Source organism: Hyla sarda, chromosome 9 (assembly GCF_029499605.1).
Source record: "Hyla sarda isolate aHylSar1 chromosome 9, aHylSar1.hap1, whole genome shotgun sequence".
Taxonomy (NCBI): Eukaryota; Metazoa; Chordata; class Amphibia; order Anura; family Hylidae; genus Hyla; species Hyla sarda.
Genome location: NC_079197.1, coordinates 109,944,398 through 109,963,353, shown reverse-complemented (window position 1 = coordinate 109,963,353; position 18,956 = coordinate 109,944,398). Strand labels below are relative to the sequence as shown.

General features: G+C 40.3%; 1 protein-coding gene across 2 annotated transcripts in view; it reads left to right on the top strand.

Annotated features, from left to right (window-relative positions):
- MAMLD1 (mastermind like domain containing 1) overlaps positions 1-18,956 on the top strand; it is a 220,928-nt gene that overhangs the window by 74,043 nt on the left and 127,929 nt on the right. Inside the window, exon 1 of one of the 2 annotated variants that reach the window (XM_056538825.1) lies at positions 6,498-6,782. The exons of the other annotated variant lie outside the window; for it this stretch is intronic. The gene's annotated coding sequence lies outside the window, so the exon portion shown is untranslated. Of the gene's footprint in view, positions 1-6,497; positions 6,783-18,956 lie in introns of those variants that run through there. 2 annotated transcript variants of the gene reach the window in all.

Here is an 18,956-nt window from a genome sequence, read left to right as displayed (position 1 = left end):
AGTAGCAGCTGCAGTGTGCATAGGCCCGTATTGCCTCATCCATGACATGAGCATTCCATGGTCCTGCATAGATAAAAGCTGCATATTCCAAATATGAATTGTGCTGAAATATATTCTGGAATCATATGTCTTTTTCATCTGTAAAACGCGGGCATGTATTAACTTAACAGAAATGTGTTATTATATAATATACCTGATTCCTAGAACATTGGGAATGCTCAAAAATTTTTTCTCAGAATGGTATATTGCAGGGCTGAACTGTAGTCCTGAAAATTTAAATGGGCACTGTCAGATTCAAAAACTTTATATATGTTGTACATCTTGGCAAAACATTAAACTTTCTAATATACTTCATGAGAAAATGTTATTTCCTTTTCATAGAAATCCCGGCTTATAAAATCATGGCTTTGTCCAAGTTGAAGCACAGGCATGGACAAAGGCCAGTAAGTGAGCGTGGGCTAGCACTTCTCTGTGCTCTCTCCTGTCTGATAAAACTCCTCTGTGCTCTCTCCTGTCTGATAGTACTACTCTGTGCTCTCTCCTGTCTGATAGTAATCCTCTGTGCTCTCTCCTGTCTGGTAGCACTCCTCTGTGCTCTCTCCTGTCTGATAGTACTCCTCTGTGCTCTCTCCTGTCTGATAGTACTACTCTGTGCTCTCTCCTGTCTGATAGTACTCCTCTGTGCTCTCTCCTGTCTGATAGTACTCCTCTGTGCTCTCTCCTGTCTGATAGTACTCCTCTGTGCTCTCTCCTGTCTGATAGTACTACTCTGTGCTCTCTCCTGTCTGATAGGACTCCTCTGTGCTCTCTCCTGTCTGGTAGTACTCCTCTGTGCTCTCTCCTGTCTGATATGGCTCCTCTGTGCTCACTCCTGACTCATCAGCAGTACACAACAATGCTGGAGCACACAGTCACTGTGTACTAAACCCAAAATTGCAAAAAGACTCTCTCTCAAATACTATTAGGAATGGGCTGCTGGGTATGAATTATACCGTCTATAGACTAGTATAACCAACAGACCAGTTGTTGTGGGCAAAGACACAGATTTGCCCTAAAAAATTATTTCTCCCTCCTGTGAAAATATTTCTGCAGCTGAGTAACACATCTCTCTGCCCCTCTCTGAAATACATTGCTGTTCACAGTGACTGAGGGGATAATCGCTGCAGTAAGAATTCATTTCTGTGCAAATACACTGTGCTCTGTGTCCTACAGAAGGCTGAGGTGATTAAGAGGTGAAACGCTGCTGCAACAAGCTTTTCTGTGTAACGCACACACACAGCGATGTCTGTCCTATCTCTCTGCAGTGTAATGAATGAAATGGCGAGCAGGAAAATCGCTGCCGAATATATAGGGCTGTGACATCACAGGGGTGACTGGCTGCTGATAGGCTGTATCCTGCATGTGATTCAGGGTCATCCCGCCTACTTCCCTTCCCACCTTGCCTTCCCACCTTCCCAGCGTTCCTTGCCCCATGTACTGACATGTGGATCTGCCATTTTAGATGCCCTGGAGCCTGGACCGCAGTAAATGGAGTTTAATGAAGCGATTCACGCAATAGAATCGTGGCGATATTCGCATTTGTTGCGAATTGAATTTTTCATGAAATTCGTACTGAATTTCATGTACAGTTTCTGACACGGGCAGAGGTGTCAGCAGAGAGCACTGTGGTCAGACAGAAAAGAAATTCCTCTGTAGTATACAGCATCTGATAAGTACCGGAAGAATTTTAAATTTCTGGCACCTGTTGAGTTAAAAAAAATATAGTTTCACCGGAGTACCCCTTTAAAACATTTACCAGACTTGCCAGATATTCTGGAACATCTAAACAGTGGGTGTAGCATATACTGGTCTGTCGCACAATATATACTTTGTCTACAATGTATAGCATATAACTTGTTGATCCTCTGTAAAACTATTGTTACCTTTTCATGGTAAAAATACCGCTTCTTAGTTTACTGTAGTTCTTTTCATTTGCTGGAAAGTCAAGTTTTATGCTACTTGTTTACAAAGTGTTATAAAGAGAATCTCTCACTATAAGCGACTTTCTAAATGAAAACATTGAAGCTTGGCCATTGATTGCTCAGGCTTTTATTGTGTTTCTGGATGGCAAGCAAGTCTGCTCTGTAATGTCTATATAGTGAAGTGACAATGTCGGCTTTGTATGTCTCAGTTCTGTGCTGTGAAAGTGGTTTTGCTGTTTGGCAATGCACCAGATCCCTTAAGCTGCCCCACAGCTGTAAATGATCATGTGACCAAACTTCCGGTCACAGCCGTGACCCCAGTGATTGCCGGAATACAGTGATGTTTTCTGACTCACAAGCTCCTCTGTGAGATTCTGGAACAAGAGCAGCTTTTGACACTTTTAGCCTTAGCAACTGTTTTGTTAGACTTTTCCTTGGTGTATTGCATTGCTGGTGTTCTCGGTTTCAGGATGGATTAAAGACTTTCGAGAAAAGAAAAAAAAAGATGATTTCTGATATTCCAAGGACATCAGTCACTGATCATAGGCAAAAGTTTCAAAAGGAAAGAAAAAGTTTAGCTTGGAAGTTTGCAAGTACAAGGCACGAAACTAGTGGTATTGGTACTGTCACCGGTGAGGACTGTGGATCTTACTGTAACATCAGACACATCATAGGGATCAAATTATAATCTCAACTTTCATTCTAAATGTTCAGCATCTGGAACCTTCTGGCCCGAAAACAGTGCTATAGTTATAAGCTATCTTATAGTTATTATGTTATCTGTTTGTACTATATGTCTCGATTTGGCTTTTATGACCTGATACCATCCTTAACAGCATTATTAGGAATTTTCTATACTACAGTGTGTTTGATATAAATTCACCAAAACCTAAATTTAAGCAGGCTATTTATTATAAATCATGTTTATTAGAGATCTTTGACTTCAAAACTAGTCCAAGCACAATGAATGCTTAGCCTCATCAAGATCAGAAAGATACAGAAGGCTATACTTGCTATGCTATGTTTTTATAGGTTTTTATAGATCTTAGCACTCAAACCCCCACTGAGATGGCCCATAAGACATCTGAATTTGATGGTTTTAAGTGATGATATACTTCTGTAATGTAATGATATTATGATAAAGTTACTCACCTTTAGCTATGGCACTGTTCCAAAAAAAATGGGGGGGGGGGGTACCTAGGAAAAAACTTTTCCCGGTTGCTAACCTGGCGGCTATTGATCTTACAATAATCAGTTTTACATTATCAGGCTATGTTCACACTTAACATAGTCATAGTCATTTTAAACCATTTTTGCATGAGGCTATTGGTCTTGTTTTTAGCCATTCACAAATCAAAAATCATCTCAAAAAGCAGGATGGGAATAAGGTCTCATTTTTGTGTCCTATACAGATTATGGGTTGCAGTAAACAGTATTCTGCAGTCTATTGATAATCCCTTGCACACTACAGCATTAGAATCTGACTATAACACTTATTAAATGAGCTAGGACCATTCTTAAAGCACACATCTAGCAATGCTCTGATAGCTGGATATCTTTTCAAAATTCCTGGCCAACTTCAGAGCTCATGTCTTTCCCCTGAGACTATGATCATCTGGATACATATTTGTCGGAGGTCACATAGACTTGAGTCTCGGGTTCAATCTTAGGCCCTGAAGTTACCCAGGAACCTTGAAAAAATATCCCGTCACTGAAGCATCGCGGGATGTACCCTTAATGTACCCTAGCAAGTCCCTAGAACATGCACCCTAGCCAGTCCCGAGAACATGCACCCCAGCCAGTCCCAAGAACATGCACCCCAGCCAGTCCCAAGAACATGCACCCCAGCCAGTCCCGAGAACATGCACCCCAGCCAGTCCCGAGAACATGCACCCCAGCCAGTCCCGAGAACATGCACCCCAGCCAGTCCCGAGAACATGCACCCCAGCCAGTCCCGAGAACATGCACCCCAGCCAGTCCCGAGAACATGCACCCCAGCCAGTCCCGAGAACATGCACCGATCTTGTTGATCAGTGCTCTTTTTTACTGAGCCTTTACATGACCCAGTTATGGGGTTTTCTCTTTCATGGGCTGATCATTGGCCTTTTTACACCACAACAAATGCTTAAATGCAAGCTTATTCAGGCCAATAACCAGGCCTTGTAAAAGGTCCTTTAAGAGTGTGCATCCTGTGAAGAAACAAAAAGTTTGAAGGGGACATCGCAGATGGCCACAAACTTTAGCATTAACTGTATAGAAGGGTCTGTTTGAATATGTAGCTGTTTTTGTCAATGGTTGTTTTTCGGCACAGTATGATCGCTCTTACTTGTACGCTGTATAGTATCTTACCATAATAGCATAATAGGCAACTGTACAAAAGCATTATACATAAAACATATAGTATAACACTATCATGGATATTTGTATGTTTGCAGGAGAAACCTGCAAAATATATTACACATTGTAACTTCCAACTTGAGGAGGATAGATACATATAGGACCCTTATGTGAAGGGGTTCCAAGCTAATCTGCATTGTAATAGTAGCTGCAACTAGACAATCACTGACAGATGCACTTTACGTATCCCATGGACAATAAAGCCGGCTTGTTAAAGGACATTGGTTAAATAGAAGCCCTTTTCTATGCCTGTCTATAGAGACACTGGGAAAGAGGATTGTTGTGAGCAGATCAATCATTGTCACTAGTTAAAGTGTTGTTACAAGGCACTACACCAGATTCATTGTGCGTATCCTGCCATAAATTGGTTATACAACACTTCAATAATGTCAGGTGTTTGCTCAGTAGTAGCATCTAAATGAAATGAGTTCTGCAGAATACAAAACTCAACAGGGATTGTCACCTTAACATGAAGTGCGGCAGCAATCTGACTTGACTGGGAGAATTATCCTTGCAAATTGTGTTTTTCCACTCTCCTTGACCGGTGTAATCAGAACTCTTTTACATTACACTTTCCTGGAGAAAGAAGCAATTGCGCTTAAAGGTTATTGAATTGTCTGTGCCAGAAAATGATTTATTGTTTCTTAAGCCCTGATATCATTAAATAATTTTGAGAGGCGTTACATTAATTTTATGCGTTGCGGTGTGTGATTGGAAGAAAATGTCCTTTTTTTAAGCTTGGGTTGCCGGAATAAGTGTCTGCGGTTTCAGGCTTTATTCATTACTTGGGCAATTTGCAGAGGTTAGTGTAACCTAGACCATTAAATATGGACTGTATATACAATAGACTCGGGATCATTTACATTAAAACCATTTACTGTAGCTGTTCTGCTGCTTATAGAAGGTACATTAGGGCTCCTTTATACACAGGTTATTAATGGCGATAGTGGAGGCACCCTATTATCACACAAAATCCACAACTAAAAACTGCATGTGTGAACTGTATACTGCAATTATTAGTAGTAAAGCCAATGAAGAAAAATGCCTTAATTACCACATTGGTCGGGGGTCATACCCCCTCGTTACCACATTGATCTGACATTATATCCCCTACTAATGATATCTTCTGAAGTGTCTCAATGGCATGTTTAAAGATATTTAAAGAGAACCTGCCACATTGAACATGGTGTTTTATATGCAGGCATCCAGTTATAATGCTAAAAAAAAAACTGAGCAGATCCACATGTAGTTTTGTTGAAAAGATTTAGTGGAGCTTGTATTTTATTTATTTACAATTCTACTTTGCATCGGGAGTCCAGTGGGTGGCCCTAATCATTCTTTTGTATATGACTGAATGAAGTTAACCGCCCACTGGACTCCTCTCTACACTTAGGAATCCAGTGGGTGGTCTTATTGGGGATTAACATCTATCTCTTCATGGAAACTCATAAGGAAGAGGCTGTCAATTATTGATTGGTACCACCCACTGGACTCCTAAGAATAAAAGGAATAGAGGTGTAAATAAAATGTAAAAAAAAAATACAAGTTATACTAAATCTATCCCAACCAAACTATATATCAATCTGCTCAGCTCCTCCTGCTCTATAATATGATGTCCACATAAAATTGACATGTGCAATGTGACAGGTTCCCTTTAAAGTCCACACTTCTTAGGAACCCCATCTACTGGAAAATAGAATTATATAAAACACAATTCCCTAGTATATATCAGTTACCCAAATGATTTAAAACTTCAACAATAAAAGAGGAAAGTCATAAGATACTTCTGCAAGTGAACGCAGAGATAGGGGATCCAGGCCAAGATGCCTAAATGGTTACTAAGGCCCTTCTGCTGTATAGAATATAATATAATGAACACAAGGTGAACAATGGGCCAAATGTTGTATAAGGACCCAGAAACTTTCACCGCAGCTTTCATCAGCAGGTCCAGGCAGCTCCACAGTAGAAGGTTTGAAAGGCAACAGATGGGGATTTTTATTCCCTTCAGCCATGCAAGTTTATCATTGAATCGTTCTTGCTTTTAAAGGAAACTATTCCAAGAATAAGAATACATTAAGGTATTGCTTTTAATGCAGTAAAAGTAAACCTCCAATTTACAAATGTGCATAGGATTTATTGTATGAATTGATTTATGCTTTTTATGCATATTACTATACATTGAATGGACTTTTTTCTTGCATATTAAGCATCCATAAATATTTATGTTGGATTAGGATGCCACCTTTCACCCACTCTGAAGTTGGTAAAGACTCCATTTCCCCATCGGCAGTGATCAGAGTACATTGCATGGCGATTGTGTAATCCGCTGGTTGTTCCAGTTGGTTAGAAAGTCAGCTTCTTGACTGTGTCAGCAACTCCACTCACAGGAAAGGCATTCTGAGGTCAGGCAGTAAAGAATTACAGGTAATGTAAAGCAGGCCTTTATTTACTCAATGAGGTCATAAAGGGTCAGCAATTCCTATATATCTGTGAAGTCCGTGATTTATAGGGATTTTTGAAATTGAAAATCTACATGATCTGTATCTCAAATAGCTATACTGTACTGCACACTTCCTGCCATTGTATCTGCATGTGGATATAGTCTTATAGTCATTGTGTGGATAGAGTATTATAGTCATTGTGTGGATAGAGTATTATAGTCATTGTGTGGATAGAGTATTATAGTCATTGTGTGGATAGAGTATTATAGTCATTGGCCCTCATTTACTATTCTAAACCCGACCTCTTTTGTCGTTTTTTTTTGTCGCATCTTTGTCTACGCCATGTCGCAGACATCGTGCGCCAGTCTGCGACACCATGCGACATTTTTTCCCGACAGACCCGATGTGGATTCTCCCAAACCCGAAAAAGGGGCGTAACCCAACATTTCTGAGCTTTCTCACGTATTTATTAAGGTTTCCAACCCGAATTTGTTGAATTGTTGTGGATTTTTTCCCGACAGCTCAGAGGAGTTGGAAACCAAAACCAACAAAACCCACGTGCGACAAACAGGATGCGACATAATAATAAATACCAGGGGAAAAAAGCAGTCGGGTAAGAAAGCAACATAGACTTACAACCCGATTTTCTTAGTAAATGAGGGCCATTGTGTGGATTGAGTCAGGGTTTGTGAATAAAATGTCTGATAGAAGCAGGACCACAGCTATGGGAAAATCCTGGACCCCAGGCATTTCTAGCATGGCAGGTGACAAAGCTGAGAAAATGTGCTTATATTTTGTCATTCTCTGTGCATGGCTCTCTGTGGGACCCACATCTACTCAACATTAATGGCATACAGTTTTTAAGGAGATGCAGCATTTTTGCATCCCTGCCTCTCCCATAGAGCTGTATGGAGGGGATGTGTCGTCAACCTCAGTGAGGTCAACTACACACGCATTGACCATGCAGAGCCATGGAAATGCCAGGTCCCCATACGGGAGATCGCGGGGGCTCTGAGCAGTCAGACTTCCCACGATCAGACACTTATCCCCTATCCTGCAGATATGGTATAAGTGTCTAAGACTGCAGTGCTATTTTAAAATGGTTATCCAAAACAGGGTGATTTTAGTACTTACTTGACAGACAGTAATGGATATGTTCAGGAAGGATCCATGCTTGTATTGGGCTAAATGGCTTTGTCGTGAGTCCACCATGATGCTGCTGATTTCTTTTTGTGAAATTTCCTGTTGAGGTTCCGTTCCTCCAACTACATGTCCCAGTAACCCTTGTTTGTAAGTGTGAGGTCATTTTTCTCCCACCCACACATCAGCCACCCCACCATTGCAGAACAGCTGCAGCCCTGTGGAGAAGGAATATACCCCACCCAGCAGTCTCTTCACTCATTGAAGCAGACAGGCTCCCTTTCAACACCAGACTAGTGATGTAATGTCTTGGGGTGCACTGCAACCTGGGAAAATTTGAACGGGGAAAACATCCCATAAGAAATAAGAAAGACAAGCAATCAAACACAGGTATAGACACTATATTATGAACTAGACTAACTTAACAGCCTCTGTAGCACAGTCAAATAAAATCCTGGAACACCCCTTTAAAGGCCCATGGTATTTCTACTTTGAAGTGAGCAGTATAGTAACCTTTTAAGGACGCAGAGCGTGCCTGTACACCCTGCACCCAGTCCCGATCTATAACGCATGGTCACGCTATGACCCTGCATCATAGTGGGTCGGTCCCGGCTGCTAATGAAAGCTGGGACCCTGGGCTAATAGCGTGCGGCACAGATCGTTGTGACGCGCGCTATTAACCCTTTGGATGCAGCATTCAAAGTTGATTGCCGTGTCTTAAGTAACAAAAAATACACTCCCGGCAGCTCAGTCGGGCTGATCGGTCTCATCGTGGTGAAATAGCGATGTCCCGATCAGCTAGAACGCAGCAGAAGGGTCCCTTATCTGCCTCCTGTGCGTCCGATTGGCGATTGATTGCTCCAAGCCTTAAATCCAGGCAATGATCTGTGTAGCAGATCAGTATGTGCAGTGCTATAGCCACTAGAGAGGGCTATAACACTGCAAAAAAAGTGTGAAAAAAAGTTAAGATCATTTAAGATCATTTAATCCCTTCCCTAATAAAAGTAAGACTCACCCCCCTTTTCCTATAAAAAAAAAAAAAAACTGTGTAAATAAAAATAAACATATGTGGTACCGACGCGTGTGGAAATGTCCGAACTATAAAATTATATAATTAATTAAACCGCATGGTAGATGGCGTATGCGCCAAAAAAATGTTGAAGTCAAAAATAGCTTATTTTTGGTCCCTTTTTACATCATGAAAAAAAGGAATAAAAAGCAATCAAAAAGTCAGATCAATACAAACCTGGTAGACTAAAAACCAATGTTATTTTTCCGTTTTGCTGTGGATTCTTTGGTAAAATGACCAATGTCACTGCAAAGTAGAATTGGAGGCACAAAAAATAAGCCATAATATGGAATTTTAGGAGCAAAATTGAAAGGGTTAGGATTTTTAAAAAGTAAGGAGAAAAAAAACAAAAGTGCAAAAACGGAAAAACCCTGAGTCCTTAAGGGGTTAAAAAGCTAAATATGCTATAAAATAAAATCCATAGTGTCTTGTCCACAATAGCTCAAAATTTTCTGTTTCTCCCACTGACCTCCCTGTTTCATACTTTCGCGCCATTTCTTGTGTTTTTAATGGGACAGATGGTATTTATAAATAACATAAGCATGCAAATATTTTTACACATTAATATGGTGTTTATGCAGCTCATATGCTGTAAAGTGGTAAAGGATATATTTTTCCTCTAAATATTATTCATATGTTAAATAAAGTGTTAGATTTCCCAGCTTCCATAGAATGCTATAGTATAACAATTTTTTTTCGTACCAAAGGAAGCAATGGAATTTGAAAGAATTTAATGTACATGAAATCTCTGAATCAGATACTCAGTGGGATTACTAGTAAATCAGCATTGTGTGTGACAATGGTGTTAACTGCTGGCTGACATTTAATCAGCTTTGTAGCACAATCTGTAAAGCCATCTCTTTTGTTTTCAGTGTGTACATTTGGGTCTTGTTTTGAATGCCCGGTGGGCAAAGCATGAAAGGCTGCCCTCCGAATGGCATTTATTTTTATATACTCACAAGACTACCCCTGCTGCAGTTTGTTTACAGAAGCATTTTAGGTTACATATAGTCTGTATTACTGTATCCCAAATAACTGTTCTGTATGGGCATGCTTTGTTACCATTGGATAATATATATTCAAATTTCTTACCAATAAGAATGACATTTTAAGGTGTTGCCATAGATTTATCTGGCATGGTGTTAATACCTTCCAACTGTTTAGTTTTTGCAAGATTGTCCAGAAGCCTCACTGTTACCTCACGCCAACACTACACAGAGTAGCCGTCCTCCCGAAAGAAAAGAGCTTGCTCTCTAGTGCCACCTATTGGAGGTAGCTTCCCTGTAAGTTAATGCTCAACACATTAAAGAGCCAAGAAACTAGACTAGAAAGACCTCTCTGAAACCATCCGTACTGATGAGGGACAAGTACCCCGAAACAGCTGTCTACAGATGGGTGTTCTTTCTTTTGGAGGATATTCTGACTTGGCTTATAATCCCTAGTCATATTTCAAGAGTCTGCAAAAGGTTGACCATCAACTACTTCCAATAGGTGGCAGCAGAGAACAAGCTCCTTTTCTTTTAAAGAAGAGCTACTTTACATATATTTTTCCCAGATAGCATTGCATGGCGACTCCCTATGACAGCAAGGAGGTCTCCCCAAGAAGACACATTACTCCTCAGTTGCAAAACAAAATTGCATATGAGTTTGTCATGACCACATTGCTGTTTTATGTTTGTTTATGTTTAATGTTATAAGAAATCTTTCTAGAAACATTTCTTAAGAGTATCTATTGGAAACAATAACCAGCTTCATCTGGATAACCATGACTGATGAAGCTGGTTATCCAGCGAAACGCGTTGCATGCCGGGTAAAATAAATCAGTTTTTACCTTTGAAATCTTGTGTGCCAGCTCTATCCTGTGCTGTCCTTTGAGGGATCTGTCTTTGCTTCACTTTGTGTTGCCAAGAGCGGCTGCTGAGTCTCGCCCGTCGAGGGTTTTATGCCTACACCATAGTTGTACTTGGTCGCAGTACAACCAACATCGGTGAGCAATATTGCTTTAGATTTACCTTCTATCCTTACGGTATTACACTAGGAGCGCTGTCTCCCTTTGTCTATAGTTATTGGAAACAATGGCAGAACCGATAAGGCATGCAACAGTTAAAAATGGCATCTGTATGGGGTTCAAGTGTATTGCATAAATAAAATACATACACAAACCTTGTAAATACAGTGTAATATCTGGTGGAATGAAGGTGTTTCAGAACCTATAACTCCAATCCCTCTAGTCCTTGCCTGAAATGTAATGTATCCTAGAAATGGCAGGTATACCAGGTACTGCTATGTATGCCTGCTATGCAATTTTACCTAACTTGGCATTTATCATCCTGCAACCCAAGTGGTAATGTTTCTAGAAACCAACAAGATATTGTACGTACTTGGCTATTCAGTGACTTACCACAGGAATGTGGTGTCTGTGAATCTGAGAGCTTTGTATTCCGGAGAATCAGCCCTTTGTCTATAAGAGAGCAGTCATTTTGTCTGCATTCCACAGGAGGTTCATGAGAACTTTTCTTGTTTGTGCTTGTGCTGTCTATAGTGGATACTGCTCAGGTTCTGTTTCTTAGGACACAAACCGTTGAAGAGCATTTCCACCTTAAATCCAGGATATCCCCAGTAAATATGAGTCCTTTCTAGGACTACTTCATCTGTCTAGTTATGTAGCACTATGACATTGTGTAAGGGTAAGGACTCTAGAAACCCTATACGACTTTAGACGGCAGTCATATTATCTGTCACCCGGCCTTCCCAGAAACACAGAAATATGAATCATCGAAATGAAAGTTTTAGCAAGAAGACAACTCAATGACTTGCATTTAAGGCAGAAATGATCTTTATCAAATACTAAACACTTGTTACATGGAGAGCTCTGATTCATCTTGTTACTTACCTAGTCCTAGCGCTGGAGTCATATAGCTTCTGGCATCTGGCATATCTGTCTCTGGTTTATATCGTCTATACATGAGGCTAGTTCATATGTTCTATTTCATACAAAGCGGGATGTGTCAGAAGCTTGGATGCACTGTGGTAAAGGCCATTACCTTATTAAAGGTCATTGCATATTTGTTATAGACTGCAGGGAATTTGTTTGACAAAGAAAGGGAAAAGAATAATGGATGGGAGCAATACAATGTATTTGTAGATGACAGGTCAGACAATCTCTGCCTTCTTAATGCAATTGTTGCAGACTAAAGATTTACACAGTATGCACTGTAAGCCTAGAATTTAAGGTTTGTTTTTAGTATTGGAATCATTATGCAAGGACCCCATCTATAAGGTGTTGCTTGAATTAGAAAATGATTATACAGTGGTCCCTCAACATACGATGGTAATCCATTCCAAATGGACCATCGTTTGTTGAAACCATCGTATGTTGAGGGATCCGTGCAATGTAAAGTATAGGACAGTGGTCTACAACCTGCGGACCTCCAGATGTTGCCAAACTACAACACCCAGCATGCCCGGAGAGCCAACGGCTGTCCGGGCATGCTGGGAGTTGTAGTTTTGCAACATCTGGAGGTCCGCAGGTTGAAGACCACTGGTATTGGAGGTTATACTCACGTGTCCCCGCCGCTCCGAACCGTCACCGCTGCCCTGGATGTCACCTTCCATCGCTGTCATGCGTCCCCGGGGTGTCCCCACCGCTCAGGCAAGGCCTCTGCTTCCCCGGCATCCTCACTCTCCGTCACCGCCATCAGGTCGTTACGCACGCCGCTCCTATTGGATGACAAGACGACGTGATGACGACGATGGAGAGCGCCGACGATGCAGGGGATCCCGAAGAGTATGCGCCGGAGCCCTGAGGACAGGTAAGGGATCATCAGCGGACCACACAGGGCACCGTAAACGGCTATCCGGGGGCAGCTGAAGCAGTCTGCGCTGCCGGATAGCCGTTTATGCGATGGCCCCGACATACAAAAGCATTGTATGTCGATGCTGCCTTCAACATGCGATGGCCTCATGATCGTATGTCGGGGCCATCGTAGGTCGGGGGGTCACTGTATAGGGTTTTACAAGATGCAGAGTTCAGTCTTCAGATCTTACATCTATTAGCCTGAGCAGAGAGAAGCTACAGTGAGCATTCCTCCCTCTGGTAGACATGTCAGTACATTCAGTGGGCAACATGTAATGCTCTATTTAGCCTGTGGGAGTGCTGTGGTGCAACTGAAAAACTGCTGGCAGAGTCCGATTTTAGCCAATCACTGAGAGGGTGGGGGTCTTACGATTGGAATTAAACAGATGTATTGTATTACTAATCTAATGTATTGTATTACATCATATAATTAGCTTCTAAGGGGCCATTCACACCTCAGTTTGTCCACACATTGCAGGTACAGTATATGTCAGTAATCTGTCCAAACAGTTCGCTGACTTACACCACAACTTCTTCCCGGCAAGCCCATTGACTAATAATAACTACTTTTGGTCCACTCAATGTATACTATATACATGTTTTAAAAGCATGGTCTGCTGCTCATGTTTGGACCCTGAAAGTCAATGGACCCAAATTGAACAGGTCAAGGTATATATCAGCAAACTTTGGTTGCCAATGTATAGCTACGATGTGTACAAAACATGTTGTGAATGGCACCAAAGCAGCCAGGATGTTATCTTTTAAATCAGTGTCTATCCAAGAAAGTAGGGCTCTGTATCACAAAAACAGAGCCCACATGTGGTGGTCGCTTCCTAAAGAGTCAACCATGTGGTCACAGACCAAATATCTGAATTGAAAGGATTCTGAATGGTCCTTTTCAAGAACTAGAAGTATTCTGTACTGGCCCATAGGAAGTTTCTAAAACTGGAAATTTTCCCAATATGTGTACCATTAACTCATAGACACCACAAGCCTAAAATTCAGAAGAAAAACACACAACATTGTTAGAAAATGTGGCCATCTAGCCCAAAAGCCACAGCTTACCCAATATAATAAAAAAAGGAGATATTTCTGACCTAACCATTCTTGAATAGAGGAGCTTAGATGGCTATCCTTCCCAATTTCCTAACCTGAACATCTTAACATACAAATACCATAACGTCACATTATACCTCATTATAAGCCAAACAATGTTTACTCTTTATAATACACTCCATGGGGGAGATTTATCAAAACCTGTCCAGAGAAAAAGGTGCTGAGTTGCCCATAGCAACCAATCAGATTGCTTCTTTTATTTTTTTAAAGGCTTCTGAAAAATGAAAGAAGCAATCTGATTGGTTGCTATGGGCAACTCAGCAACTTTTTCTCTGGACAGGTTTTGATAAATCTCCTCCAATAAGTTGAATTTTATCTTGTTGCAATGTTAAATATACTGGTTAATTTGGGATGCTGATAACTACGATGTCTATTTATCTCTTCTAGATCATTTATATATGTTAGTATGTTCTACATTAAGAATTAACTTTGTGATATTCATTGTATATGCTATAAAACCACAAAAATAAATGACAGTTATAAAAATGCATAGCTCTATCTACTATACAGATATATTTAAAAGGGTACTCCACTGGAAAACATTTATTTTTATTTTTTTTTATCAACTGGTGCCAAAAAGTTAAACAGCTTTGTTAATTAATTCTATTAAACAATCTTAATCCTTCCAGTACTTTTCAGCTGCTGAATACTACAGAGGAAGTTCTTTTCTTTTTGAACTTCCTTTCTGTCTGACCACAAGTGCTCTCTGCTGACACGTCTGTCCATGTCAGGAACTGTCCAGAGTAGGAGCAAATCAAATCCCCATAGCAAATCTTTCCTGCTCTGGATAGTTCCTGACATGGACAGAGGTGTCAGCAGAGAGAACTGTGGTCAGACAGAAAGGAAGTTAAAAAAGAAAACAACTTCCTCTATAGTATTCAGCAGCTCATAAGTACTGGAATGATTAAGATTTTTAAATAGAAGTCATTTACAAACCTGTTTAACTTTCTGGCATCAGTTGATTAAACTAAATGTTTTCCAGTGGAATACCCCTTTAAGCAATGAATCACCAGAGAATATTGGACCAATTTAGAAAAAACTTATGTTACCCTTGAGTGCAGATTCACATTAAGGTATTGCCACTTAATGCAGTTTATTTTCTTGCATAAAACTGAAAAACTTCTACAGCAAAAAAAAAAAAAAAAGCAAAGAAACCATCTAAATATAATTAATAACATTATGAGTAAAGATTAATTATCTGGTATATATGCATTATGCTTCCCAGCTCTATGGCTCCCTTAATAAAAGCTCAGCTATCAGCCTTTTAATATTGAAATTGCCAAAATGCTCAATGGTTTCAATTTACTCGGAGACGGTATGTTAATAAGTACTTTACGGGAAAGTGCAACGTTGCAGTGTGGATTTTTTTTGAGCTAACCCCGGCTTAGAGAACCTAACAGGTAATGACTAATGACAAGAGAAAGGAAAATTTACTTGAACATCAAACAGTTCCTCAAAATGCACCTTTTATCTAGTGCTTTCGTTTTCATAGACACAAAGAGCTCACAGCAAGTCTCTCTCTGATTCCATCACACTCCGCACAGTCAAGAACTTGCAGCTAATTACAGTAACACGGTTTGTTATATTAACACTTTCTGAACTGCTCACTGGAGGATAGCCATGCCCGAGATAGCATGTCTTCACAACCAACTACATTTCACCATAGCCAGCCTAGGGAGTCCCAGCAGAAGCATGCTGCTAAAATGGTAGGGTGGTCTGAGACTATTGGTTCCATAACAAGTAAAGACTCTTTTAATCAAATAAGGCTTAAACAGAGCACTTTCTAGAGCTAGCCGTAGACACGTCAATATTAATCAAAGTAGTAAACAACTAATTTGTGCACAGAGCCTTACTGGGGTAGACATAGACCCTACAGCAGTGTAGGCATACCTAGTGAGGTTCCATAGACTTCAGCTAGAGGTTGTATGGAGCCATTATATGGCCATGTGCATTAAAGGGAGTTTTGACTATTACTACTTCCAGGCATATGGCCATGAGAAAATACTAAACATAATCAAATGTTCTGAAATTTCAAACTTTCGGGAGGCCATCAAACTTGTTTCGGATTCCACAGCCAATTAAGATTCTCCCCTACACCAGATGGGCCAGGTGCAAAGTGCCCAGCTCTGCAAGTGTAAAGAGTTATATAGTGATCTACAGCATTACTACTACTTACCTTCTTGGGTTATTATACTGTACAGAAGCAGGGGAAAAATAGATCTCAACACTAGGGCACTAGGGAAACGATGTACTATGCAGGAGGCATACGTTGTTTGCCTGCTGCTAAGTGTACATTTACTGAACCCAGTGAGTGTCAGGGTGTGAGCGGCAATGCATACAGAATCACCACTCTGGATGGCACACACTTACTGAACTGAGCACTCTCTGCCCAGCCCAGTGTATATAAACTGAGCAGCAGGCATACAATGTATGCCTTGCTGCTCAGTTAGTAGAGAAGCATGGACTCCTGCCTTTTTACATGGCTCCCTGTTCTTGTAGTGCATTTGTAAAAAACAAATCCCAACAAACCCAGATTTGGACAAAGCTGATATTTTAGAGTAATTTTAGAGCAAAATGTATTCTAAACATCTCTAGTAAACACAAAACTTCATTACACACAACTCCTAACCCTTTAGTTCATTTTAATATTAGATAACAGTTCTGTGACTGACCCATCTATTTGAAAGGGTCTTGAAGCCAAAATAACCCAATTGAGATGAATAAAATGGATTTTTAGGCACAAAATTTAGTGACATGTAAATTATCCCACAAGCTATGCAATGAGAGGAAATGCAACTCTCTAAGTTTTCTATGGAGCGATATACATTCCAAGGTTTCTTCAGAACAGGAAATACTGTATCTGTAGGGACACGCACTGTAAGTGTTCATTTAGCAGAAGTTGTGTAAAATGCATGAATACATTTGAACAATCTGATATCAAAGGTCAGAGCATAATATGTAGCAGCCATTGGTACAGCAGGCAAAATGTTAGTCCTTGAAATAAAGGTGTTTAACACTAGCTGTAGACTGTAAAAACTGTGTGCCGCTTACAACTCCCAGCATGCCCAAACAGTGTTTGTCTGGAGACATACTGTACTGGTTGAGAAACACTGCTTTAGGCTTTCCTACCCGGTGGTCTATATTGTCTATGACTAAGAGTGTTGCTATACTCTAGAAACATGTCGGGAGAAGTGTAGTCTGAGTCTATGCCTTGCTATGTTTTTATGCAATACATGAAAATAAAAAGAATATGAGTTTACTTCAGACCAAAGCTGGATTTTTTTCTTCTTGTAGTTCATATTGTGCTTATGGCCACCAGGGGTTTCCGATTCCTTTAGCTACCTTGTTATACTTTTTATTGCTATTTCTGCTTTTAGAACCTACTTCATTATAAACAATAGATTAGGGAATGACTGTTTAGGTAGTTCTCTAGTGCACCATAAAATGTTTCTTTGGCTTCGTTCATACTGTGTTAATGCAATACTTCTTAGCCCAGCCAAACTGGGATGCCATACTTTTGTGTGGTGAAGAGGACCAAAGAGTAGCTAGCTAGTGATTATCTTCAGGCCACTTCCCAGTTATTTTAGGGGGACTCACTAATTGAGGACCACTAGGTGAATGAAGCCCACCGCAGTGCACCACAGTATTTGTCGGCGCCCAATTTTTGACAGGAGGATTTTTGTATAGCTAGAATGTATTGCATTAATGCAATGAGAACCCAGCCTTTTATATATTTCTAGCATTTTTCTGGTTTCTTTGACTTTGCACTGTCCATTTTCCCTGTTAGTACCATGGACAGGGGCATGTCAGACAGGTGTGGCATGTGGAGCAGGTATAAACTGAAGGGTATCTTTTGCAGAGAATAAAGTAATGTTGACTGAGAACACCCAGTTTTATTTAAAAATAATTTTTAAGGAACATGCATTTGTATTGAGAGCTCTGCCCTGAGACACCTAAAGCTATGAACCCTCGTGCAAGCACACTATTGCAGACTAAAAGTGGTGGTGTTACCCATAGGAACCATCCAGATTTCATTTCTCTACAGTAAAAGAAGGGACCTGACTGCTTATACTAGATAACAGCTCGGCTTGTTATATAGAATTGTCCGGATACATTGGCAGTGCGTTGACCACTATAAGAAAAAGGACTGTAACCTCTACAGTATCGATAAGTTTCAATTGTTTGGGGGTAATGTAGACATTCGGTTTGTAAGAGAAACAAAGAAACTGTTCACAGCCGGACATGATGATTGTTTCATGAGGTGGAAAACCAGTCCTGGCTGTGCCTGTCCATATCTATTCGGATAAGCTGGCAGGATTTCAAGGCTTTCCACAGAGCTGTGTGTGCATGTATGTTTGCCTCTCTGAATCCATCTCAACTCAGCCAGAGGCAACAACAAAAAGTCAACATATATTTATCTTTTCTTAGTATATGGGGCACTGTTCTGGCATTTCTTTTTTTTTCTACTATTCCTCTTGGTAACTACTGGACACAGAATTAGAAAATATCTCTTATTTTGTTTGCAGAATTTTAGAATACTGCAAGCCTTCTAGGCACCTAAGAACAACTATACACTAATAATATTATAGAAATATGAATGGTCTATAGCCATGGGAAAGAAAAGAACAATGGATTTACACAAAATGCATAATTTGTTCTGCAAACTGTAAGCAGTAGTGATTCTAGTTAAGGCATAACCTCAGGATCTCAAAGGCATTAAGTAAACCCTTACACAAAGTATGCCCTCCCCATGACATATAGAAATGGATTATAAAATATCTCTCAGGAATATGTATCACTTTATACTTAATAATGGGAATGAGGTATAATACCTCCAGTACTGCCATAGGTCCACAGAAAATGCCATATGTAATGTGCTCTGTGTACTGTAGGCTAGGGCTACTATGCAGCTTTCCTTCATTCTAACAAATCGGGACAGACAGAGTCTATGGAAAGTCATAACATTGTTTGTCAAC